This window comes from Monodelphis domestica, chromosome 2, assembly GCF_027887165.1.
Source record: "Monodelphis domestica isolate mMonDom1 chromosome 2, mMonDom1.pri, whole genome shotgun sequence".
In the NCBI taxonomy this organism is placed as follows: domain Eukaryota; kingdom Metazoa; phylum Chordata; class Mammalia; order Didelphimorphia; family Didelphidae; genus Monodelphis; species Monodelphis domestica.
In genome coordinates this window covers 444,008,967-444,029,934 of record NC_077228.1, presented here as the reverse complement: position 1 = coordinate 444,029,934, position 20,968 = coordinate 444,008,967, and the positions used below count along the sequence as shown (strand labels likewise).

The window sequence follows — 20,968 nt, the reverse complement described above, 5'->3', positions numbered from 1 at the left end:
GAAGCAGTTCTTGCCCTCAAGGAGATTCTATTTTATTGAAACCAAAAATCATTACATTTTATCATCTATTTTTTAAAACAAATTGTGAGCTTTACTTTTGTACATATTTGGTTTCATGCATTGTTAATAATTCATTTGGTGGTCCTACTTTTGATAATAAGCCTACTCACACTTAGCTACATAGTACTAAAAAAACTAGAATCCACAGCTTTGCTATAGTCTTATACAAAGCCTTTTGTAATTTGGTAGAACGTGTCATTTTTTGTTTTCCTCTGCACCAGCTTTCAAGAATGAATGAAGGAGAGGATGGTTAGGTGGACACTTTCAAGCTGTGTGACCCTGGGCAAGTCACTTAACCCCCATTGCCTAGCCTTTACCATTCTTCTGCCTTGGAACCAATACTTAGTATTGATTCTAAGAAAGAAGGTAAGGATTAAAAAAAAGAATGAATGAATGCATAAAATAAATGACTGGATGGATAAATGAATGAGTGAATGAAAAATATATTTAACACTATTATCATTTGCAGTAGGGATACAAATATAAATGGGAAAATGGCCCCTGCCTTCAATCCATATACTCTAATATGATTCATGCATTATAGAATGAGGAATGGTGGCTAGGGAGTGGGGTAGGGAGGTGCCTTCATCTTCACCACTTGAATGTCTTCTTCATACTAGAAAAAGCATCAGAGTTGACTTTTGTAACACAGCATAGTTAAACCAATGACAACTGAGATTATGGGATCATCCTCTTACCTATTTGAATGAGGGAAAATAATAGAAAGAATAAAGCCACCTCTAAGCATGGTTGAAGTAAGACATATCTTTTCGACTAATATTTCAGGGACATTACCATGAACTGTGAATTTGTTATGCTAATTAAATTGCTGCTGTTCAAAGTGTGACATTTTAAAACACCTGTTTAGTGTATTTGTTATGTTGAAAATGTAAAAATAGCAATTTGATATAAAGCATTTATGAGACATCCATATGTCCTTATGCCCATATGGTATTGTAAATTTTTTTTAAAGTACTTTATTCCCATTGGTAAAAGAAATAGTTTCTTAAATAACAAGGGATCACTTATTTTGGCTACCATTGTTTAGTCAACTAGCAGGTACTGATGCTCTCTCTCAGTGAAATATGATTTTATGTACTGTTGATTATAGCAACAGTAATCCATTCAGAATCAACCATGCTTTTTTCTGTGATGACCATACAGATTTATTAAGCTTAACCACCCACTATTTTATGGTGGAAATTAAAACATATTAATGACTGGTAACCATTTTCCCTATTTTTTAAATAGGAGACTCAGTAACCATAATGTTGAAGTAGAATTTAAAATTTAAATGATCTTTTATTGATTCTCTCCACCCAAAAATTCACTATAAAGCCATCATAATAAATGCTTATGAATAGGAAATGTACAGGAAAATCATTTATGTAATAGATCAGAATCTTTGAGCTAGAAGGGCTGGCTTTCATCTAGTGAAAACCCTTGACTCTATAGATAAGGAAGCTAGAGAAGTGAATTGATATACCTGAGATCACCCAAATGGCAGCTCTCAGACTGGAAGCCTGATTCTAAAGCCAGAAATCCTTCTTCACCTCACTGCCTCTCATACATACATACATACATACATACATACATACATGGATACAGAAATAAATTATAGATAAATGGATGGATGAATGAAACATTTAAAAATTGCTTACTGTATACAAAGTACTTGGAATACCAAAAAAAAAAAAGATGGTCCCTACTCTTACGTAACTTTCATTCAAATGAGAGAAGACACATAAAGGAGAACTTGAATAAGAATGATGGGGAAGGGAAAAAGGTTTTGAAGTGGAGCAAATCATGTGTGAGCAGATGAAAGAATGAATTGAGATTGTACTGAGCAGTATTGCTAAGACGTCTTAAGCTACAGAGATCCTAGGAAGGATCTCACCAATAAGCAAGAAGGACTCAGAGTGGAGTCATCCTTAGGTTGCAAGGGAAACTGGTGGGAGAGGTGGAACAGACAGCACAGTGAGCTGTAAGTGAATATTTCAGCTTTTCTTTTTCTATAATTAACTAATATTTTTGTTTCCTCACAATTATTTCCATAATTGTCATATTCTGGTAGAAATTCTTAATATTTTTCTCTTTATTCTTGTCAAGTCTCCATAAGAGATTGATTCTTTTTCTATATAATAAATGTTTTAATTTTCCAAATTACATGTCAATGAAATTTTTAAATATTCACTTTCTGACATTTTATAATCTATCTTTTCTCTCTCCTTCTCATTGTTCCCTCCTCTGCAAGAAACCAGGCAATATGATAATCTTCATACATATATAATTATGCAATAAATATTTTCATTATCACCATGTTGTGAAAGAACATTCATATTTCCTACACTAGAGAAAAGTTAGTGAGAGGAAATAAAATAAAGAATGTTATGTTTCAATTTGCATTCGGATTCTGTCTGTTCCTTCTTTAGCAGTGGATATCTATTTTTGCCATAAGTCTCTTGGAGTTGTCTGGGATCCTTGCCTTGCTGATAATAGTAATCATTCACAGTCGATTATCATATATTCTTGTTACAGAGTACACTATTCTCCTGGTCCTGCTCACTTCACTTTGCATCACTTCATAAAAGTCTTTCTAGGGTTTTTTGGCATGTGATCATCTTGTTTTGTTATTTCTTATGGCACAATAGTATTCCATTACAAGCATATACCACAACTCGTTCAGCCATTCTGCAACTAATAGACATCCCTTCAGTTTCCACTCTTTGCCTCCACAAAAAGAACTGCTACAAATATTTTTGTTCAGGTTGTTCCTTTTTTCCTATATTTATTCTCTTTGGTATACAGAAATAGTAGTGTTATTGCTGGAACATATAAAAGACTGTTTCTAAAAATTATAACTTGTGAATAAAATAACAAGATCTACCCAAAAATATTGTCCTTAAAGGCAACATCATATATCTTTTGTCTCATTAGTCTTATACAATTTTAAGGCATTACACTGTAGTATAAGAAAAAATAGCACTGAAGAGATGAATGTTTGTTTCACTTTAAATTTATTTAAACTCAAGTTATTCTTTGTTGACAGATTGCATATATTATATAACACACATATGTAAACAGGGTATCCTGAAAATCTTAGTGTAATTTTAAGCTTTAATAGCTTATTATTATTTAAGTTTATTATTTGATATAAGATTGTTTTAGATATAAGCTATATATGTGCTATCATGACATCTAAGTTATCCAAGTTTAGAAATACACTAAAATTTTAGGGACATCCTGTTTATAGATACATTCATACACACACACATTTTGGGAAGTAGGATGTCCAGATTAAGGCAAAATTGTGAACTAGATGAAATTTGTTTTTAGCTTCTCTTTTCTACTCCTTTCCAAAAGTTTAATGCCCTCCAATGTCTTCAGACTGTTCATTTGAATATGCTTTAGTAAAATTTATTACTTATGTTTTAGTACTTACATATTTCAGAGGATTTGTCATCTTCACATGGTTGGGTTTTTTTCCTCATGGTGATGATCTCTTGGTCTTCACAATAAATACTTGAATAATGAGGCACTCTGCCAAAACAAGCCAAGAGTGAGGCAGAATGAATGACTGGTATCCAGATCATAGCCATTCTCATTGTTTCCAGCCATGAGGAAATGAGGAAATTTCTCTTTTACCATAAATTCTTATGACAAATAAAGATATTGAACTGTATATCAGAATTCAGACCACTGAAAAATGACAGTTATGGTAGGCATCAGAAATGTGGGCTTAAGGAAGGTACTACATAAATATGGATAAATGGAGACAATTAGCTTGGAAAATTATATGAGGAGAATGTGCTACATAGCCAGAAGCCTCATATGAAGTGTGTATTGGTTCCCCCCCTCCTACCCAGTCCTCATCAGTCTATTTTTCTTTGAGGCAAGAGAGACCTAAGCCATCAAGATGAATGTCCATATTCTACCTCCCATTACAAAGAGCTCACACTAAGTGTATCAGTCATAATTAGAAGAGTAAATTTGGGTCCTAAGGCTTTTCATCCTTCCTAGGTATCTCTGTTAAAGATCTTTGCTTAAATTCTGAATCTTCTAGCTAACACTTCAGAAAAGATTTTTTTGCAATTACATAACTGCAATGACTAGATCTTGACTAGGAAGAGAGAACTTCTTTTCCTATCCTATCTCATGAGGAGATGCATAGCTAATATTTATACCTTTGAATGCCCCTTTTATAAATAAGTAGGATTTTCGTTACCAGAGCCTGAATTAGTCTAATATAATGATGTATTAAAGGAGTTAATACTACTTTCAGAACTATCCCATGGAGAAAATTGCTTGCATAGCATTATTTGAAGGGTGCCAAGAAAATGCACTCTGACCAAAAACATCTCCCCAGCTGGCCTGCTGTGGTGCCTGAAATTACCACCACTAGTCATTCCCTTGGGTTTGCTGGAACACATTCAGTACATTAATCAAGGTTTTACTGTAATGCGTTTGGCAGAGAACATCCATCCCAATGATATGGAAAAGTGGCTAAAAATACTGACTTCTAAATTGAAGCCAAAATATAAGTCCCTGTGATAATGATGGTAATAATCCATCATCAGAAGTTTTTTGTCCATAGTATAGAGTAAGAAATAGTGTTTATACACACACACACACACACACACATATATATATATATATTCCTCCTAATTCCTAGCTTATTACCAAGCATTAATTGTGGCACTAAGAAGAATCTGTCTTGATGAATCATTGTTTTCTAATAAGTTATAATAAATATATATTGATGAGTTTACTAGAGGAAAATGTCTTGTTGTTATTAATAAGTATTCAAGAGGCTTCATAAAACAGAATAAAGAGAATAAACTCTGAATTCAGAGGACATAGGTTCAAATCTCATCTGTGACATTCCTGTGTGATGTTGAACAAGACATTCAACATCTCAAGGTCTGAGTTACAACTGATTAAAATGAAGGAGTTGAACTATATGGAGTTTGAGATCTCTTTTAGTACTAAATCACCCTATAACACTAGATAAAATAAAATGGGAATTGAATTTGACCTGTGATTTCCTTGTTGTAGGGAACTCTTAATAAGGAAACTTATTTGACCAACTATAGATTGATGTGTTCTCTGAAATTTAAATTTTGAAGGGTTGTCTGAGTCACTGAAAGTTCACTTTGATTTGTTCAGGATCACATAGTAATTATGTGTTAGAGGTGAACCCTAATCTTCCTGATGCCAAGAATGGCCCTCTACACACAATGTCATGCTGTCTCCCCTGGATAAATACTTGGCATAAAATTATAGTTAAAATGCAAGGGGAATTTTGGATTCTATTATATTTGTATTTGATTTTTTTATTCTTTCAAATAAAGATTGGGGGGGGGGGGGAGGAAGAACCACAAAATAGATTGAATGCAGGTGCATTTCAGTCTAACTGTCCACCAATATGAGAGGAAAAAATGGAAACAATACTCCTAAATTGAACAAGGCAATCATCTCTGCATGGGGCTGAACAGAGCAGCCATTTAATTCCCAGGAATAAATTTCCCCCTGAGTAGAGGCAATTTGGAAGGACAGTCAGTGTATCAAGAAGAGTGTGCCCTGACATTTTTCTATTTTGATTAGTTTTGTCCTCATCACCTTTCTTAACCATTCCTAGATCAGCATGTACATTGGCTGGAACACCGAGTTTGCAAGGACCTTGCATAATGACCTTTAAGAGTTACTCTTTTGGCAATTTTCTTTTTAAAATTGTGATTTTGTTTTACTAGCCCAATGAAACAAAAGGCCAGGGCATCATCTGTTGAATTCAGGGTCTATAAACAATTTAGATAATTGAATGAAAAATATCATTTTTCCTTTCCTGAATATACGTTTTTAGTAGGAAAGGGCAAACTTATTTAGAAAAATTTTGCTACTCTCCATTTTACCCAGAATATGGTTGATAGACTAGGTGCCAAAACATGGGTATGGACTTTCTGGTGTGGATGATAGTTTCTTAGTTGCAAAACTAACCTTTTAAAATTATTCAGGTAAATATTTCATTAGAACAATCTACTCTCTTATCAGTCAAAATCTTAGCCTTATAAAAAAACTCAGTCTAATGTAGTTGTTGTAATCATAGCACAAACAAGGTAATGCTATATTGAAAAAGGCTTACCTCAAATTCTGTGCCCCCATCATTTCTACTAAAATATTTGCAAAAGAACAGACACTCAATATGCATTTATATATTCAAAAATATAGTTAGATAAAATGCAATAGTACTATTGTCTCTATTACAATTCCTCCAAAGATGTATCCTAAACTGATCTTTAGATAAAATGAGATTTGGTAAACAGAAAATATTCAGAGACCTATAGGAATATCCAAAGCAAAAAAGTCTTTCTGACTGTAACCTTTTTTTTAAAAATAGAGACATCAACAATGAAAAAAAGTCATAAAATGATTGATGTCAAAAGTATCCCATAGATACAGCTTCCAGTTGTGTTATATTATCTCACAGTTTCAGTAACTTGTCCAAGTTGAAACAACTAATTAATTGTAGAACAAAAAGAATCCATGTTTCCTGACTTCCTGAATAGTGCGTTTTCCATGAAAATAGCAATGTAGAATGAGGTAGATATATGGAAACCTTTTAACATGAATGTTGGCAGTAATGACAGATATATAATTGTGCTTTAAATTTTGCAAAGTTCAGTATATGCATTTAAAAATATTTTGAGGACTACTTATATCTTAGTAAAGTGTTTGATAAAGCCTCTCATTCTAGTGCTTTGAAAGAGATGCAAAGGTATGGACCCACAAAAATACAGTAAATATACTCTGAAGCGATTCATTGGGAAAACTGAAATAGTGGCATTAACTTGGAGAGAAAGAACTATTCCTGTTTCTGAATTATTTACAACTTTTACCAATGATGACGACAATGATGATTAAATTTTCTACTTTCTTCATCCCTCTGATTATAGATGAAGGTTGGACATCAGAGAGCTCCTATCAGGTCTTCCGTTTAAGGAGGGGGCTTAGGGTAGCCACCTCATCATTTCCCACTTGGCTATTCCCCTACACTTCACCATTATCTCCAGAAATTCATTTTCTTGTAAGAGCATATCAACTCTGAATATCACACATACTCAGGACCCCTTAAGACTCCAGAGCCCCTCTCTCATTCTCTGATTCAAAATTCCATACAGTAGAACATTGGCATGAATGCAAATAAAATTGAATAGGAATGAATTTGTGTAGGTGTGGGGAAGGTTAATTAATTCCTTTACCCTTGCTTAATCGTAGTTACTTTCATTAGAGGAAGAATTCTTCTTGATTGAATCAATCAGACTTGCTGTGAACAAGTCCTGGAAAACTCCTTAATAGTAGGAATCTTGATCTCATTGGGGGAAAGACTTGGTCATTCTCTAAGGAGTTATTATGAAAGAAAAAAACAAATGAGAACCAGAAAACTTTTCCAAGGTCTACCAATGAAGAGAGAAGTAAAGGCATTAAGAGCTGAGCCTGAAAAAAAGGTCAGCATTATCTACAAAAAAAGAAGAAAAGAAAACAAGACTGAGCTATTGAAGAAAAGGGAGTGATGGAGGAGGGTCATCAGTTTTATTAGCATCTAGGAGCAGAAGACTCAGACTGATAACATTAATTGTACCCACTCCCTCAAGGACTAAAACAATGCCCAAGTAAAGGACTACTCTTTCCCAAGTTTCTTCTCCTAGTGCCAATCTATTGGCAGATACTTTTTTACATTTTTTTCTCAACCATAGAAACCAGGGGTTAGGTGTCGATAAATATAAATATAAATTAAGATAGAAAGCCAAACTTCCATATCAATTTTTGTATTTTTCCTGGTTAGGGACTCCAAGCAATTGTGACCATACTCCTAAGCAGGTGAACAGTTGATAAGAGTTTTATCCTTGTAGTCAGGAACACCTGAAGTCAAATCCACACTCTGACAGTTACTACCTGTAAGATCCTGGACAAATCTGTGTTTGCCTCACTTTCTTCTTCTGTAAAATAAGGATACTAAAAGTATTTAGATCACATGGTTGTTTTGAGGAAAAATTTCAATAATATTTGTAAAATGTTTAGCATGATGCCTGACATATAGAAGATGGTATAAAAATTTTAGTTTGTGGTAGAAGTAATTAATATTAGTTTAAAGTAAACACCATAAAGTAACAAAGGGATATATTGCCTCTAGGATAAAAAAGTAATTATTGTCAAAGAAAATTATGGTCATCACACCAAAAAAAAATCAAACCCACAAGCCCAAGAAAAGAGAGACATAGCTAGACAGCAGTTCACCAGAAAAATATCTGAAGGCTTAGTATTAATACTATAAAATAAATATGGGATATACCAGACAAGAAAGTGAATATAATCTTAAGCTGCAGTAAGTGAGGAATTACTTCCAAATATGAAGTTGTGATAATCCATAGTACTCTGTCCCAGTCAGACCAGAATTGGAATTTGGTGTTTCATTCTGGGAACTACATTTAGGAATGAAACTGATAATATGGAGATTGTCCAGAGAAGGATAACCAGGCTGGTGAAGGTCCTTAAACTCCTGTCATATAAAAAACTTTTTAAAGAAATTAAATTGATTAACCAGAAAACAGAACACTTTGGGGCCACATAACAGCTGTGAGCATAGCTTAGACATTCTATTTGGCTATAAATAGCAGAATTTGGAGCCAATTTCAACTTAATGTATAGAAATAGATAACTCCTAATAATGGGAGATATCCCAAAGTTGAATGGGCTATCTTAAAAATTGGAGGTTTCCCCTTACTGGAGAATTTCAAAGTCTTGATAGCCAATTATTTTTTTTAACATTATTTTATTTGGTCATTTCCAAATATTATTAATTGGAGACAAAGATAATTTTCTTTTCCTCTCCCCTGCCCTCCCACCACCTCTCCCATAGCCAACGCGCTATTCCACTGGGTATCACATGTGTTCTTGATTCAAACCCATTTCCATGTTGTTGGTATTTGCATTAGAGTGTTCATTTAGAGTCTCTCCTCAGACAAGTCCCCTCAACCCCTGTAGTCAAGCAGTTGCTTTTCCTCAGTGTTTTTACTCCCACAGTTTGTCCTCTGCTTGTGGATAGTGTTTTTTCTCATAGATACCTACAGATTGTTCAGGGACATTGCATTGACACTAATGGAGAAGTCCATTACTTTCGATTGTACCACAGTGTATCAGTCTCTGTGTACAATGTTTTCCTGGTTCTGCTCCTCTCGCTATGTATCACTTCCTGGAGGTTGTTCCAGTCTCCATGGAATTCCTCCACTTTGTTATTCCTTTTAGCACAATAGTATTCCATCACCAACATATACCACAATTTGTTCAGCCATTCCCCAATTGATGGGCATCCCCTCATTTTCCAATTTTTGGCCACCACAAAGAGCGCAGCTATGAATATTTTTGTACAAGTCTTTTTGTCCATTATCTCTTTGGGGTACAAGCCCAGCAGTGCTTTGGCTGGATCAAAGGGCAGACATTCTTTTATCGCCCTTTGGGCATAGTTCCAAATTGCCCTCCAGAATGGTTGGATCAATTCACAACTCCACCAACAATGAATTAATGTACCGACTTTGCCACACCTCCTCCAGCATTCATTACTTTCCATAGCTGTCATGTTAGCCAATCTGCTAGGTGTGAGGTGATACCCCAGAGTTGTTTTGATTTGCATCTCTCTGATTATAAGAGATGTAGAACACTTTTTCATGTGCTTATTAATAGTTTTGATTTCTTTATCTGAAAACTGTCTATTCATGTCCCTTGCCCATTTATCAATTGGAGAATGGCTTGATTTTTTTTGTACAATTGATTTAGCTCTTTGTAAATTTGAGTAATTAAACCTTTATCAGAGGTTTTTATGAAGATTGTTTCCCAATTTGTTGCTTCCCTTCTGATTTTAGTTACATTGGTTTTGTTTGTAAAAAAACTTTTTAATTTGATGTAGTCAAAATTATTTATTTTACATTTTGTAAAATGACTCTTTCTAAGTCTTGCTTGGTTTTAAAAATCTTTCCCTTCCCACAGGTCTGACATGTATAGTATTCTGTGTTTGCCTAATTTACTTATAGTTTCCTTCTTTATGTTCAAGTCATTCACCCATTTTGAGTTTATCTTGGTGTAGGGTGTGAGGTATTGATCCAAACCTAATTTCTCCAACACGGTCTTCCAATTTTCCCAGCAGTTTTTATCAAATAGTGGATTTTTGTCCCAAAAGCTGGGATCTTTGTCCCAAAAGCTGGGACCATATACTGTCTTGCTGAGGTCTATTCCACTGATCCTCCTTTCTGTCTTTTAGCCAGTACCAAATTGTTTTGATGACCGCTGCTTTATAATATAGTTTGAGATCTGGGACTGCAAGGCCCCCTTCCTTTGTATTTTTTCTTTCATTATTTCCCTGGATATCCTTGACCCTTTGTTCTTCCAAATGAAATTTATGGTTTTTTTTTTCTAAATCAGTAAAAAAAATTTTTGGAAGTTCAATGGGTATGGCACTAATTAGATAAATGAGTTTGGGTAGGATGGTCATTTTTATTATATTGGCTCATCCTATCCATGAGCAGTTAATGTTTTTTCCAATTGCTCAATTCTAGTTTTAGTTGTGTGGAGAGTGTTTTGTAGTTGTGTTCATATAGTTCCTGTGTTTGTCTCGGGAGATAGATTCCTAGGTATTTTATTTTGTCTAAGGTGATTTTGAATGGGATTTCTCTTTCTAGTTTTTGCTGCTGAGCTGTGTTGAAGATATATAGAAATGCTGATGACTTATGCGGGTTTATTTTGTATCCTGCAACTTTGCTAAAGTTGTTGATTATGTTGATTAGCTTTTTGGTTGATTCTCTAGGATTCTTTAAGTAGACCATCATGTCATCTGCAAAGAGCAATAACTTGGTCTCCTCCTTGCCTATTTTAATGCCTTCAATTTCTTTTTCTTAAAAATATGGAACACTTCATGAATTTGCGTGCCATCCTTGTACAGGGGCCATGCTAATCTTCTCTGTATCATTCCAATTTTAGTATATGTGCTGCCGAAGCAAGCACTTGATAGCCAATTATAAAGGATATTGTAGAGGAAATCTTTTTTTCATTAAAACTGGGAGCTTAAGGAATATTTCTGGGACTGTATACTTTTGGTGAGCCTACTTTTGGAAGTATGTGATAAACTATATCACAAAATGGAAGCAAATCTTTTTTTTTTTTCAAGACAAATACATTTGGGCATCAGAGGTAAATAAGCTTCCCTCACTTGGGTGTAGTTGTACCAGAAGAAGGACAATCTGTCTCCCTGAGAATCTAAACTATGTCCCCATAAAAGTTGTCAGGGAAAGGGAAGTAGAACAAGAGAATGGTGGCAATTACTCTGAAGATATGGGGTGAATTTGCTTAGGGATGGTTTGCTAGAAAGCTGGCCCAAGAAGGGAACTCATTCCCTGACATTGAGTCATCAAGTGAAGTCCCACTCCTCATATCAGTTAAATTATCTGGCTTTAAATATGTCCCTTTTAGCAACAGATTAAGGAAAAACAAAATTTGGTGGAGAAAAGACAATAATGAGAGTGATATAATCATTCAGAAGAGAACTCAGACTCTGCTTTGTTTTAGTGTTTATGAATAAAGTCACTGGCCATTTTTCCACTTGATCTTTCTTAAACTCTCCATTACTTTTGAAGTTGTTGAATAACCTCCATGCTTGTTTTCATTGGAATTCTAAGGCATTTCCTGTCCTATCTCAGGAATGATACAGGGTAATTCATGTATAGTGCCCAGCCCCCTTCTTGGCCATTGCCAGATCTGTTCTACTTAAGAGCTCATCATCTATATCAGTTCACTGTTCAAGAGCCACTATTTCCTGCAAGCCAGACCTAAGATGTCATTGTACTGAAGAGTCCCTTAATTTAAATAAGACTATGAGGTAGCAATAAATAACAAGGCAACAGATTGTGCAGCAAGCACTCTCATCACCCATTTCCCAGACCACTGAATCTGAAACCATTAGGAACAGGATACCGTGAATTTACTCATCTTCCCCCAATGGGAAATTGTTCAACAAGGTACTGCAGACTAAAGAATGAGAAAGGGATATTGTAGATCTAAAATCTCAATACTGAAAAAGACCTGAATTTTCCTAAGGGGTCACTAAAGTATAGCAGAGAACTAGATACACAGACATGCCTCTTGGTAGTAGAACTGGCATAAAAAGACAAAACTAAAGGAAAATAAAATGAGTTTAAGTGCAGATGAGGGGAAAACCTCCTCCCATCATCTTCTCCTCTTTGCCCCTCTCCCCCGACTCTAGACCCAAGCTATTCACCCTACCACAAGGAATTTTGTCCTCCTTTCAAACTTCTCATACTGACAGCTGTTCAATTAATACAGGCTGGTAAGAATGATGTGCTTTCATTCATTCATTAAACATTTAGTAAGAACTTACCATGTGCCTGGCACTGTGCTAAGCTCCAGGGGTGCAAAAAATAGGCAAAAGATAGTCCCTGTCCTCAAAGAATTAAATTCTCAACAAGAACAAAGTAGATACATGCCTCCTCTCCCATGTGAATGACATGTATAAAAGGCTGGTCAAGGCAGTTTTATGTATCAGCCTAGATAACTAATCTTTAAGGACATCAAAAAGAATAACACTGTCCTGCAGAGAGCATAGTGCAGAGTTTTGGACTTAATCAGGAAGATTTGGGTCCAAATTTTGCCTACTGCACTTACTAGCTACACAACAATGGCAAATCAATTAATCTTTTTGAACTTCATTTGCTTTATAAAATGGAAATCCTGATACCTATAGAACATATCTCTTGGAAATTTTTTAATTGGGTCTCATATGGGGTAATATAAGCAAAATAGGTTGGAAACTTTAAAGATTCGTGTTGACTATTCCCGAAGTAAGATCCCTTAAACCTAATACTCTTTCAGAGGGAGTTTACAAGCTTAAAATTATTTTCACAATTATACTCTGATATTACATGCCTTTTAATATATTCTTCCTGTTCTTACTACACATCTGTGTGATACGGAATTTTGGGCAAGTCCCTTAACCTATTTGCCTCAATATTATCAACATAAAATGGGGATAATAAAAGAACCTACCTCCAAAAGTTAGTGTGAGGTTCAAATTAAATAATATATGTGAAGTGATTAACACAATGCCTACACATAAAAGATGCTATATAAATATTATCATTATTAATCAATGCAACATACTACAACAAATTGAATGCAGAAGTAGATATATGTCAGACTTTTAAAAATTTTCAAAATATATATAACAATGCCTCTCATCACTAATTTTTCTTTTGAAAATATACTAATTTTCATACAGATGATATTTATATTACTATGTAATTGTTATTGGTATTTTAAATTAATGGTTAAAGTTTATTTTAATTTTTAGTAAGATAAACATGTATAAAAATGTAACCCATAAAAACAACAAATTTTTGGAGTCCTCAGTCATTCTTAAGGTGTGAAGATTTCCTGAAACAAAACAAAAAAAAAGGTTAAAAACGACCATTCTGAGGATAGCTAGGTAGTTCAGTGAATTGAGAGCCAACTCTAGAGATAGGAGGTCCTGGGATCAAATCTGGCCTCAGACACTTTCTAGCCATGTGACCCTGGGCAAGTCACTTAACCCCTGTTGCCTGGCCCTTATTGCTCGGCTACCTTGGAACCAATGCTTAGTATTGATTCTAAGTTGAAAGATTAGAGTAAAAAGAAAAAGAGGACCACCATGCTCTGTAAATGTGAGAGAGTAACATCATTACTATTAAAATTTCAGCAAAATTTCTTATTATCTAGATTAGTAGATAGACAATATATAAAGCATTACCTAAATATATATACATATATATATATATATATATTCCATGAATGAATAAATAATATAGGATATATTCTCCAGATATATTTTTCCCCAATTAATTTTACTGTTATGATATTGCAAAGCATTAGTATGACCTTTTTGAATTAGGTCTATTAAATTAGAGGTATTGAGTGTAAGATACTTTTAAAATTTCCAATTGGTTTCTTTGCTATTGTTTAGACCTAAATTTCTCATTGTCAAAATTATTCCTTCCCTTGATGCCAATTACTTATTCCTTTCTAGAGTCAACTGCATAGTGAAGTAGCTAGACCTCTGGGACTGGAATCAGGAAAATTTTGAGTTCAAGTCTATCCTTAGACATTTCCTTTATGACCCTGGGCAAGTTACTTAACCACTATCTGCTCTAGTTTCCTCAAATGGTAAATGGGGAAAATAATAATACTTACCTGCTGAGGCTATCGTGAGGATCACATGAGAGAATATTTATAAAGTGTGTAGCACAGTACTTGGCACATAGTAGGTGCTTAATAAATGTTTGTACCCTTCTTATTCACCTTTGTGTTCCTCTTATATTCTTAGAGAAATATAGAGCCTCTGGAAAGTCAAATGATTTCCCATGGTCAGAAAGTCAATATTCCTCCAAGGTAGGTCTCGAAATCAGGACTTCTTTAATTCAAAGCCCCATTTTCTCTCTATCCACTATTTCACACAGCCTCATCATTGCCTGCTTACAATTTTAAATAGTTCATATTTTAAATATATGTATATACCTTGTGGCTTAAATCACAATTACTTTATAAATTAGTTTGATTAAAAGTATTTCATAACCCTCAATAAAAAAGGAATTTTCTAGTATACAAATGAATAATAAAAGTATTCAGTTATAAAGCATTCAAAGGAATGGGTTTACTGAAAACTGATACAGTAATGAGAAATGATAATCATTAATGAAAACATCAGATTTAGCAAATAACAGTTTCGAAAGGTAAGCATCGACAAACGTTCACTTTAGTTTTATTTTCTCAGCTTTAGTTTAAATTGTGTCGATGCTGACATTTTATCATTAAACCATAATCAACAAGTCAAGTCAGTAATCATTTTAAAAGCATTTACTATCTACCGAGTACTATGATGAGAGCTGGAGGGTTCTATTTCCAGTCATTGGAATGGCTAAAAAATGATCGCCTACTATGGCTTCAGCTACAATATTATAGACCAACCTCAAAACAAGCCAGAAGACAGAACCATATTTTTTTGTTATTATTATTTAGTTTCTAGGAACACATTAATGCATTTCTGCAGAAGCATCTAGGCTAGCTCAGGAGAAGGGGAGTCTACCCTTGCAAATGTACTCACAGAACTGAGAGTCAGGAAGATTTGGATAATGGACTTCATGAAGATAAACCCTGTGATGGAAAATTGTTCTACAATTAGAAAATGCCAGGGATTGATTTTCAGTAATTTCCTCTCCTCGATGTTTAATTAAAGAGCATGCTCAATTTAAAGGTCATAGTGAATTGAGTTTTTCTAGATAATGGTCTATGGGAATGTGTTTGGAAACAGCTATTGACCCTATGACTTAAAAGATTAGTCAGAGGAGAGGAGGAAAGCATTCTAAGTCTACCATTCCTCCTTGGGGAGTTAAGTTGTATTTTCTGCTTTGCCATCACAGGGGAGTAAATTAATCAACAATATGGATTAAGGGTATGGAGAATTAAATGGAATCTATGATGAGTAAGATTAGATTTGGAATGTTTTAATCTGGGAGACTAGACTCCGCAGTCATTGTGAGTATAAGAGACTTACAGTGGCTGGCATTTATTTTCTGCAAAGCAACAGACTCCGTTATCTCACATTATTTCCCAGACTGTATCTTAGTTGTAGCTAACAGAAAAATGAATTGATCTTTTAGCTTTACATAAGAAACCAGGCACTAACAGCAAATATTGTAATGCGTGCTTTCTGCGACATCGTTGGTTTCCCATCTGTCCAGGAAGCTGGAGATGACACACACAGCTATTAGTGCACCGCTGCATAATGGGGTAAATTTCAGGAGGCACAAGATGCTCAGAGTCCTCGATATGCAGGTCATGTGTCCTAACAGGTGCAGAATTGCCCGCCGGGTTGCCAAGTTCCAAGTCTCGTGTTATGATTCATTCATATTAAGGCTCTCAGGAAACAACAAGTGATTTGATACTGTGCCACATAAAAGAAATGTTAACTAAGTGCAGAATCCCTTCAAAGTTTGTGTTGTTTAAATGATTGTGAGCTGCATGCCACATTCTGCCAGATTCACTTTAATATTGAAAACGGGGGAAATTGGATTATGTGGAGATGCAAATTGGATTTGTGCACTTATATAGGCAGTCATCATTATAATTAAAAGAGCATAAGGTTTGCATGCACAATTCAGTCATTGATTGCAAATGTACAGTTCTCTCCACAAAGTATTAGTGAATTGGGCAATTAGATGCTTTGGTATGAGGTATACTGAGCATGCAAATAATTTTTTTACAGTGCAATAACAAACAAATAGTACATTTGCTTGCATAGTGTTAATTATCCAAGTTAAACACACAGAGACATGCAAGTCTATACTATATATTTCTGTAGCTGTGTACAAAATAATAAAAGTATTCAGTATAGTGTTGTTTTTAGAGTTATATACTTGTATCTGGGAGCATGATGTTTAAGTACATGGAGATATAAAAAGTATTTTCAGGACACCTACAAAATATTATGGAAAATGAGGTCTCACTTTGAAGTTTTTCAAACTATCCCTTAAATAGTGTGTTTGCGTGTATATGTATGGAGGAGGGGGCAGGTTTATGGAGAAGAGGTTTATATAGTACATTAATAGGTATAAATGTCTTAGCTTATAATATTTCATATGAAATATTTAAGAATAGTATGTCTATAAAACTGAAATTTAAAGCTTTCAAGATATATTTCAATAACTTTAATTTTTTGGATGTAATTCATTTTTATGTTGTATTGAAGGCCTTTATTTGATGTGGTTGTTGTTTTAACTAAAAAAAAATTTAAACCCTTATCTTCCATCTTGTAATCAATAATGTATATTGGTTCAAAGGTAGAAGAGTAGTAAGGGCTAGGCAATTCAGGTTAATAACTTCCCTAGGGTCACACAGTTAGGAAGCATCTGTAGTCAAATTTGAACCTAGAACCTCTGGTATCTATCCAGTGAGCCACTTTGCTGTCCCCGTTAATTAAATTTTTATTGATTTATTTTGGTATGGAATAATAGAGTTTGCCTTGGTGCCAGGAAAACCAGAATTTAATTTCCGTCCTTGACACAGGCTTGCTGTAAGACCCTGGGCAAGTAATTTAATCTCTCTCAGCCTCAGTTTTCTTATCTCTAAAATGGAAATAAGGCAGATAGTAGAGGACTTATTAGTGTTCTAAGTTACTTCTAAAGTTATAAATTGATGAGAAGGTATTGACCTGCACTGGAAGAGCGAGAGCACATTCCTCACCCAGGTGATTCCTTATATCAATGAAATTACATGTCCAGCTGCTTTTCATATGCTATAGATTTTGGGTTTTTTACATCATCCTTCTCTTTCTAAGAATTTAACCTCTTATAGCAAAAGACTAAAAAGAGAAGAAAAACCAGTTCAGGAAATCTAACCCACACTTTTAAAAGATATCTTACATTATATGCAATGTTACACATGTATAGCTCCACACTTCTGCAATCTGTAATTGCAACATGTTCCTTCTCATATCCATTCTTTGGAGCCAGACTTAGTCTTGATCATTTGCAATATTCCATTTTAATTTTAATGTTCTTTCCACTTCTATTGTTGTAACCATGTATATTGTTTTCCAGGTCCTATTCATTTCACTTTGCATCTATCTTCCCCTACTTTTGTACATGCATCTTATTCATCATTTCTAATAGAACAATCAGATTCCATTATATTGATAGTTGACAACCTGCAGCCTTTTAATGGATATCTTTGCTACTGCTCTAAATATTTTGCTATACACAGAGCTTTTTTTTTTTTTATCCCCGACCTCTTTGAGTTATATACCTCTTAGTGAAATTACTTGGCCAAAGAGCATCAACATTTTGATCACTATAATTGCATGATTTCAAATGGATTTTTAGAATGGTTGATCCAGGTCATAAATTACCAGCAAATATTCTTTTCCAAATCTGTCATACAGTGGCTATTCCACTCATGTTAATTTGCCAGGATGCTAGGTGTAAAATAAAACTTGCGGGTTATTTTGTTTTGTATCTCTTGTTATACATATTTTAAAACTTTTCTTTCATTTGGTTATTAACAGTCTTTATTTTTTAATTGAACAGTTTGCTCATAACTTTTGACTACTTACAATTGTATAATTTCATAATCACCTCTGCACTTTTTTGTATAAAATTTACCACCTAACCACATTTATGAAAAAAAACCCGATTTAGTTTTGTTTCTAATTTTTTGAGGTATGATCTTTAATATTTACATGATATGTACATTTTGGGTTTGGTATATAGTTGTTGGTGGTCATATAGACATGTTGGTCTAGATCATACTTCTGTCAGATTCCTTTCTAGTTTTCTGAGAAATTCTATTCAAATAGTGAATTTTTTTTCCTAAATGACTTCTGTTTGGGGAAAAGGGTATGAATTGAAAAATGGGTTATTAAATTGATTTATTTCTGATTCTTTCCTTTACAGATGTTACATTGATCTGATTTTTCTTTATCTTAATGAATACCAACTAATTTTAATGATTCAAACTTTATAATAAGAGGCCTTTATTTGTATAGTATATTAATAAGCAAAGGGAATTTTAAGTGTTAGTTACTATAGCATTAAATGTTTACTGACATGTGTTCCATTCACCAGTTTCATGCAATCATAAGGGTACATAATCTCCTCAAAATGTAATTGTAAGAATCAAAAATTCCACAGGATTATAGTGTAATCTTTTATAACTAGAGGCAGCTAGTTGACTTAGTGGATATATAGCCACATGCCTGGAGACAGGTGTTCCTAGGTTCAAGTATGGCTTCAGATACTTCCTAGCTGTATGATGCTGGGCAAGTCATTTTACCCCCATTGCCTATCCTTTGCTACTCCCCTGCCTTAGGACCAATACTTGATGTTGATTCTAGGAAATAAGGTAAGAGCTTTAAAAAAGAGCTGGATCAAGAAATATAATACAGTAGTGTATTTGTTTAGTATAAAAGTGGGATGTTTGAGGGTAGCGGGTTTAAGAAAGGAAATACTGTAGGAAGTCATTCTAGACAATTTTTAAAATTAATTAATCTATTTGTTACACTTAAATTTCCAAGAGTCTCCCTTCTTTAGAGAAAACATCATTTGGTAAAACAAACAAACAAGGAAAACCCCCCACAAACATGTATATGTAAAACTGTGTCATTCTGGGAAAATTACTGTTGTTCTTTGAGAAATAAGTGTAAGAATTCCCCTTGTGGTAGCATGAAGACAAAGGTACAAATATAGTCCAATAGAGAGTGAGACAGGTTAAGATGTAGACAGGTGAGCTGCCATTTGTATTACTCCTTTCCCTAGAAGATACTTTGTGAGGCTGGAAAAAAAGATAGGTGTTTTCCAATGCAGCAAAGTTTTTAATGTTATAATAAAATATTTGAAAATAGACTAGATTTTCATCAGTTTAATATGGTTGCATAGTTGTGCTAGAAAATGAGGATACCAGGCATAGTTAGATAGCATTATTCTGATAATATAATAGCCTTCATAAGAATGTATTCACAGTGCTGGACTCTTACAGAATGATAATTTATGATTACTGAGAAACATAACTTACTGGGGTATAACAAAGATAATATTGGCCTCTAAAAAAGACCTTCTGAAGAAGCCTTGGGTTCAAGTATCTACTCTCATACCTATTGACTAGGTAACTTTGTACCAAACATTTCACTTCTAAGTGACATCAACAACTCTGTAAGACAATAAGCTGCAAAGCAAATATTGGTTTTTGTTAAATGGGAAAGTTCCTCACCAAGATCCCCTTACACTGATGAAACTACATATCTAGTTTCAAACCAAAAAATCAATTTGGAAAAGTACATTGAGTCTTACTTGATTCAGATTTAACCCTTCCTATTCTAAAAAGTAATTACAGTTTCTGGTATGGCACCCAGACTGAGTATTCTTACCCTTCCTGTCTTATCCCAACCACCAAAAATGTGCCTGATATCTTTATTTTCTTTATTAAGACAGAATCTTCATTCTTCTAATGGCTCATTTTTGTATTATCACTTATTCTTCCTTTTATCGAATTTAGTTAGAATTCTTAATGTTATATGTAAACCAATTTCTTCTTGTTATGTATTTTCCAGAGAATAGATAACATTGCATCTCTCTAATCTGTGTGAGTTTTTCATATATTTAAGAGAGAGATTCAAAATCACTCCTTAGCTTCAGAAAAATCACCTGCCAGTTTCAATTCTTTTCATCTTTCCTCATAATTTTTAATACTTTTTTAAATGAATGAATGGATGAATGGATAGGAGTACATGGGAGACTTTGTCCATAAAACCATGGCAAATTAGATATGACTTAGAGATTTGCCACAGTTCATTAGGAAAAGCCCTACAAGAAGTAGAATCAGTATTTCAAGACACCTGCCATTAATGTACCTTGTGGAAATCAGATTTGTCCAAACCTTACAGTCAAGGCCACCTTTAATTCTATATGATAGACTTGGACACAATTACACTTGTTTGATACTTTTGAAGCATAAAAAATACAGCTGAATAACTTGAATCATTTGTTACATTTTGTGGTGACAAAGTAGAATTTCTACATACATTTCTTCCTTTTTTTTCTTTTCATCACTCCCTCCTGATCAATTATTTGCAGCAAACATGCATTCATTCAATCAACACTTAATATCTGTTGTCTACAGAGCCCTAGCCTTGGTTCTTAAGAAAAATAAAATTTGATCCCTGCCTTTGTGGAGCATACAGACCAGTGGAAAGATTTCAAAGAAGCACTGACACTACATGAGAAGCAAATTAAATATGTGAGAGTTACAAATCACAGTGCCCTCCATG

The 20,968-nt window shown here is 34.2% G+C and overlaps 1 protein-coding gene and 1 non-coding gene across 5 annotated transcripts in view; one reads left to right on the top strand and one right to left on the bottom strand.

Moving 5' to 3' along the window:
* PRKN (parkin RBR E3 ubiquitin protein ligase) overlaps positions 1–20,968 on the top strand; it is a 1,990,036-nt gene that overhangs the window by 1,459,441 nt on the left and 509,627 nt on the right. The window lies entirely within an intron of this gene.
* Positions 11,003–11,109, bottom strand: LOC130457651 (U6 spliceosomal RNA). The gene has a single exon (XR_008916943.1). It is a non-coding gene; the product is annotated as a U6 spliceosomal RNA (small nuclear RNA).